The following is a 7,093-nucleotide window of genomic DNA, read 5'->3' on the forward strand; positions in this document are numbered from 1 at the left end:
TGTAGAGCGATTCAGACTAAACTACTGGACCGATCTTTATGAAATTTGACATGAGAGTTCCTGGGTATGAAATCCCCGAACGTTTTTTTCATTTTTTAGATAAATGTCTTTGATGACGTCATATCCGGCTTTTCGTGAAAGTTGAGGCGGCACTGTCACGCCCTCATTTTTCAACCAAATTGGTTGAAATTTTGGTCAAGTAATCTTCGACGAAGCCCGGGGTTCGGTATTGCATTTCAGCTTGGTGGCTTAAAAATTAATTAATGACTTTGGTCATTAAAAATCTGAAAATTGTAAAAAAAAATAAAAATTTATAAAACGATCCAAATATACGTTTATCTTATTCTCCATCATTTGCTGATTCCAAAAACATATAAATATGTTATATTCGGATTAAAAACAAGCTCTGAAAATTAAATATATAAAAATTATTATCAAAATTAAATTGTCCAAATCAATTTAAAAACACTTTCATCTTATTCCTTGTCGGTTCCTGATTCCAAAAACATATAGATATGATATGTTTGGATTAAAAACACGCTCAGAAAGTTAAAACAAAGAGAGGTACAGAAAAGCGTGCTATCCTTCTTAGCGCAACTACTACCACGCTCTTCTTGTCAATTTCACTGCCTTTGCCATGAGCGGTGGACTGACGATGCTACGAGTATACGGTCTTGCTGAAAAATGGCAGCTACTTGACTAAATATTGTATTTTCGCCTTACGCGACTTGTTTGTTTTAAGGTTTTGTTTTTCAGTCCTTTTTAGACCTAGCCCTTATTTATCTTTTTGTTTTACATTTAAGGCTTAAATTGTTATCCGATTTGTTATTTCCTTGGTAAAAATCAAAATATGATGTTGAAAAAAAGACATTTACATAAAATGGCTTAATCTAAATGTTATGACGTATTTATTTATCTTGTGTGTGTGGCAATGTGTGCTTGTTTGTGTGTGAATGAGAGTGTGTGGGTGTATATATGTGTGTGTGTGTGTGTGAGACACAGACAGAGCTAGAAAGAGAGTAAGGGTGTGTTTGTATGACGGTGTTCCGAGTTTGACAACACAGCGTCCAACCTGGAACAAATGCAGACATTTTTATTATGATCAGTCTGATGAGTTGCCTGACTTTTATTTTGTTTTATGTGGTTCGTTTATTTACTGATAGAGTCTAGTATGTGACAATATAAAGAACGCTTTGCAATATCCATTTTTTTTGTCTGGTACGGCTGTTTCTCCTTTAACTGTTCCAGGTTTAGTGACTTTCCCCTACTATCTATGTCTCTGATATAATGTCATCTAAAAATTTCTATTGGTGACAATTCAGTCCATAAATGATATAAAGAAGTACTAAAGCACATGTTATATTGGTTGTTTTTTTCAAATAAATTCTTGATATCCATAATCAGTCCATGTCACACCCATTTAGTTTCCATGTAATGCGAGGCATATTCTTTTAAATGCTTGTAATGAACAAACGAAACAAACCACTGTGCACTTGTTCCAAGATAATTCTTTCCCTGCGGTAATCGATTTCACAATGATTAAAAGTTCTTCGTTGAAAAAACCCAAACAGTATTCACTCGCGCAACGGATATGGTTTTCACCGGAACATGGCTTTATAAAAAGACCCAGACATCGATCACAATCATAAGAAAATTGTATATCCTTTTCTTATTTGTTTTAACTAGAATTTGACAGAAAGCTCAAGTGAAGGCATTTAGGCAACTCTACTCAAAGACAGACCAATTATGCAGAGTTTTCGTGTGACTTTAGCTCCCCCTTCTCACATTTTATAGAAGAGATTTTGTTTGTTTGTTTGCTTAACGCCCAGCCGACCACGAAGGGCCATATCAGGGCGGTGCTGCTTTGACATATAGCGTGCGCCACACACAAGACAGAAGTCGCAGCTAGCACTACAGGCTTCATGTCTCACCCAGTCACATTATTCTGACACCGGACCAACCAGTCCTAGCACTAACCCCATAATGCCAGACGCCAGGCCACTAGACTGCCAATTTTAAAGTCTTAGGTATGACCCGGCCGGGGTTCGAACCCACGACCTCCCGATCACGGGGCGGACGCCTTTCCATTAGGCCAACCGTGCCGGTATGTAGAAGAGACCGAGAGCAATAGAATGGACTCAGTCTCTGCTGTAAAACTGCCTATGAACTATGAGTTATGTTAGGATCGTGACGCATGAGTAGCAGGCAACACCTGTTATTATCCAAGCATGTCAAGTCAACAACCTTCATCCGTTTTCCATGGGAAATAAACTTGAGTGCAATATTTCTTTACAGGCTCAGTTACAAGTACAGTGGAACCCCATTTTAAGACACCACCCCCCCCCCCCCCCCCAATCAGTTAAAGGTACTGAACTTGTCAAATCCAGGTGCACGGAGCCCCCGGGGCTTTTAGTCATACGTCAGGCAGCTATCCGTTAGAAGAACTACCAAGTTTCATTGACTTGCACCCAAAGAGTCAAGAACTGCGATTTTTTTACGAATTAATTTCGTACTCGGACCCGGCTGGTCTTGACCTATTTTTTGATCACATTATTCTGACACCGGACCAACCAGTCCTAGCACTAACCCCATAATGCCAGACGCCAGGCCACTAGATTGCCAATTTTAAAGTCTTAGGTATGACCACTCGGCCACCCAGTCCCTTTATCTCGTCATAACCTTTGTAAACTTACCTCTACCTTAATTAAGTCTCCCACCTTTTTCACATTTTCTCTTCATAACCTTTGTAAACTTACCTCTATCTTAATTAAGACTCCACCCCCAGCGGGTTAGGGGGAGTTCCATATTGGTTGGGACGAGAAAGAATTTACCCGATGCTCCCCAGCATGTCGTAAGAGGCGACTAACGGATTCTGTTTCTCCTTTTACCCTTAAGTGTTTCTTGTATAGAATATAGTCAATGTTTGTAAAGATTTTAGTCGAGCAGTATGTAAGAAATGTTAGGTCCTTTGTACTGGAAACTTGCATTCTCCCAGTAAGGTCATATATTGTACTACGTTGCAAGCCCCTGGAGCAAATTTTTAATTAGTGCTTTTGTGAACAAGAAACAATTGACAAGTGGCTCTATCCCATCTCCCCCCTTTCCCCGTCGCGATATAACCTTCGTGGTTGAAAACGACGTTAAACACCATGCAAATAAAGAAAGAAAGAAAGAATTGAGACTCCCACCTTTCTCAGCTTTGGGGAGGTCTTAAAGGGGGAAGGAGGGTTTCATTGTACTCAGATAAGCAGATGTTAGACACAAAGAAAACAAGAGGCGAAGCCTTCGAGGCTCACGTAAGAAATCGACAAACAGTAACACAAACTCAATCACTCCGTCACACACACACACACACACAGTAAGCATGTGCAAGAAAGCGAGACACTAGATCTAGATCTGTCTGTCTGCATGTAGCCTACTTACAGGGACACAACTGCCAACTAGTCTCGGCCCGCTCAAAATAAAAAATAACAATGACCGAGACTTTCAGTAATTCCTTCGCGTGACGTCTAACCCTCTTACGCCATACAATGTGACGTCTTCAAATGACGAAATGTTAAAGTTTCTACCACAGACATACACACGCACAAACAAACACACCCGCACAAACGCACAGACAGACAAAGTTACGATCCCATAGGCTACACTTACGTGAGCCAATCAATATCCAAAGTGAACGGTCTAACTTGACTTCTGGAAAAAGATAATGTTGCAGACACGGGTCTAAGGGAAGTAACTCCGTATGAACTCTCGTTCAAAGTGTATAGTAAATTATAAAAGCTGGTGTACTCTGTGGTCTCTGGTGTTACACTCTTATTTCGAGCCGCTATACATTCTGTTTAACTTTGTACAAAAGTAAACGTGCCAAATGAATTCACATGTCTACATGTTGATTAACTGTTTTAAAAAAAGGAAACGAAAACATTCTTTCTTTATTTATTTGGTGTTTAACGTCGTTTTCAACCGTTCAAGGTTATATCGCGACGGGGAAAGGGGGGGGGGGGGGGGGGATGGGATAGAGCCACTTGTTGATTGTTTCTTGTTCACAAAAGCACTAATAAAAAAATTGCTCCAGGGGCTTGCAACGTAGTACAATATATGACCTTACTGGGAGAATGCAAGTTTCCAGTACAAAGGACTTAACATTTCTTACAACACTTAACAAGGGTAAAAGGAGAAACAGAATCCGTTAGTCGCTTCTTACGACATGCTGGGGAGCATCGGGTAAATTCTTTCTCGTCCCAACCAATATGGGACTCCCCCTAACCCGCGGGGGGAAGGAAGTAACTCCGTATGAACTCTCGTTCAAAGTGTATAGTAATTATAAAAGCTGGTGTTGTATGTACTCTGTGGTCTCTGGTGTTACACTCTTATTTCGAGCCGCTATACATTCTGTTTAACTTTGTACAAAACTAAACGTGCCAAATGAATTCTGCACATGTCTACATGTTGATTAACTGTTTTAAAAAAAGGAAACGAAAACATTCTTTCTTTCTTTATTTGGTGTTTAACGTCGTTTTCAACCGTTCAAGGTTATATCGCGACGAGGAAAGCGGGGGGGATGGGATAGAGCCACTTGTTAATTGTTTCTTGTTTACAAAAGCACTAATCAAAAAATTGCTCCAGGGGCTTGCAACGTAGTACAATATATGACCTTACTGGGAGAATGCAAGTTTCCAGTACAAAGGACTTAGTCGCCTCTTACGACATGCTGGGGAGCATCGGGTAAATTCTTCCCCCTAACCCGCGGGGGAAAACGAAAACATAAAATGTATATGAAACTCTCTTTTATTTCTATCAAATCATATATGAAACGGCACTCCAAACTTGACAAAACATCCATAATTATGATATATACACAGGTAAACAGGTGCTCTATCTCTACTTTTCATTTACACACACAAACATACACACACGCACTCATACACGGAAAATAACTTATGCCCACATTCATGTGAACATACATCAAAACTAGTACACTCAATAACTATCACTAACCATGCATCTGCTTATTTATCATGACAAAACGTAGCAAACTTCTCCAAAATGTCTACAGATCCATTGGTCAACAAATGCGTTATTGCTCCCATAATATCAGCAAATGCTACATTTTTTCATGTGAATGTAACGGAGTGTTGGAACACAAAAATCACCTTTGGAGACAAAGTCCAGTCAAACAGGATTGAGAATTTTAGAGCTAGTTTTTTAGCCCTATTAAAACTGTTATGGGAACGCAAAGGTTCCCAAGAACATACAAGCAGTAGTAAAATTGATATTAAAAGTCCTGCGGTTTTTTGCCATTAAGGACTTGAGCAGACCGCAGCAGTCAGACCCAATCACAAACAGAACTCTACATTGCACAGGTGTATAAGAAACGTCGAGCTATTAATAGCTTGCGCTCTTCAACGGCCGACAACTGCAGAGCCTGCTGTGAAGGCTGACGCAGTAGTCTCCCTGTCTCATGTAAAAAGTTGTTTTCACCTCGACCGACTTGCTCAGGCTTTTTACAGAGGATAAAAGCATCCTTCAAGTTAAGTCCATGCAAAAAAAATTAACAGCTTGGCTGCTTTCTGTGCAGTGGGAAATTTTGTCCAATTAATTTCGTGACACCTGTGTCATTCTGCTGAATTAAGCGAAAAATGTAAACTCTGCACGGAATTAATGCAGCCATGCTGTTAATTTTTAGTATATGTTCAAGTGAACGGATGATCTTTTTCCATGTGAAAACGCGTGTGAAGATCTGTGGCGGTGAATATCATCGTATGCACAGGAAAGACGGTACCTTTAAACAACGAGATTCATTTTGAACAACATTTCACAAACAAGTGAATATGATCATCCGACAACTAGTTTACATCATACAGTGAGGACCGTTGACTACCAACTTAAAACAAAAATAAAAAAGTAAAAAAGCCAGGGCACTTACACATTTTCCCAGCTCAAGATACACTGTACGTGCGGTAACTAGATTTCAAATGCTGAAATAAATGCCCACAACGAAACAGAACCCACCTGAAACCACCATGCTAGCTTTCGTATGAACAAAAATTAAATGTTAAATCATAAATGTGTCTATCAGTATCAGCAACTCGACCCGTACCTTCATTGAGAAAAGGTTTACTACCTGTATCTCTTTACTTTTGAAGGAATGTAGAAAATGCATGGATGGGAACCCACATTTCTTCCAATACTGAATCAAAAAAATACGGATCGGATTCAAATCACACACAAAACAAAACAATAATAATAATTGTGATAGAAAAATCTGTATAATATGGGGGGAATCCCTCCCATGATATTAATAACTATCTAACTGCTTATGTCGCTGCCCTACACGCCACCAGGCGTGAAAGGCAGTAAGTAAGTAAGTAACTGCTTATAATTCGGACAATAAATAAACAAGAAGAGCAAACGCTCGATCGAGTCACTTTCGCAGTTCTGAATATTATATGAGGCATCAGATGGACAGGAAGAAATTGCTATTCACAACACAATGAGTCACGTTCACATAAAATTTGAGCCCGGTCACTTTTATAGTTTCCGAGAAAAGCCCAACGTTAAGTTGTGTGTTGCCGAACAGAAAAGGCTAGTTATCTCCCTTGTTTTTCTGATAACGTTCGTAAAAGGCTACAGATGTAAATACTTTGATGTAAAGAATAATCCTACAAAGTTTCAATCACATCCGATGAACTTTGTCAAAGATATAAAATGTCTAATTTTTCCTTTGACGCTGACCTGTGACCTTGAAAAAGGTCAAAGGTCAACGAAACCATCGTTAAAGTGTAGAGGTCATTGGAGGTCACGACTAAACAAAATATGAGCCCGATCGCTTTGATAGTTTCCGAGAAAAGATATAAAATGTCTAATTTTTCCTTTGACGCTGACCTGTGACCTTGAAAAAGGTCAAAGGTCAACGAAACCATCGTTAAAGTGTAGAGGTCATTGGAGGTCACGACTAAACAAAATATGAGCCCGATCGCTTTGATAGTTTCCGAGAAAAGTCCAACGTTAAGGTGGTGTCTACGGCCGGCCGGCCGGCCGGACAGACTAACACTGACCGATTACATAGAGTCACTTTTTCTCAAGTGACTCA

This window comes from Littorina saxatilis, linkage group LG3 (assembly GCF_037325665.1).
Source record: "Littorina saxatilis isolate snail1 linkage group LG3, US_GU_Lsax_2.0, whole genome shotgun sequence".
NCBI lineage: Eukaryota > Metazoa > Mollusca > Gastropoda > Littorinimorpha > Littorinidae > Littorina > Littorina saxatilis.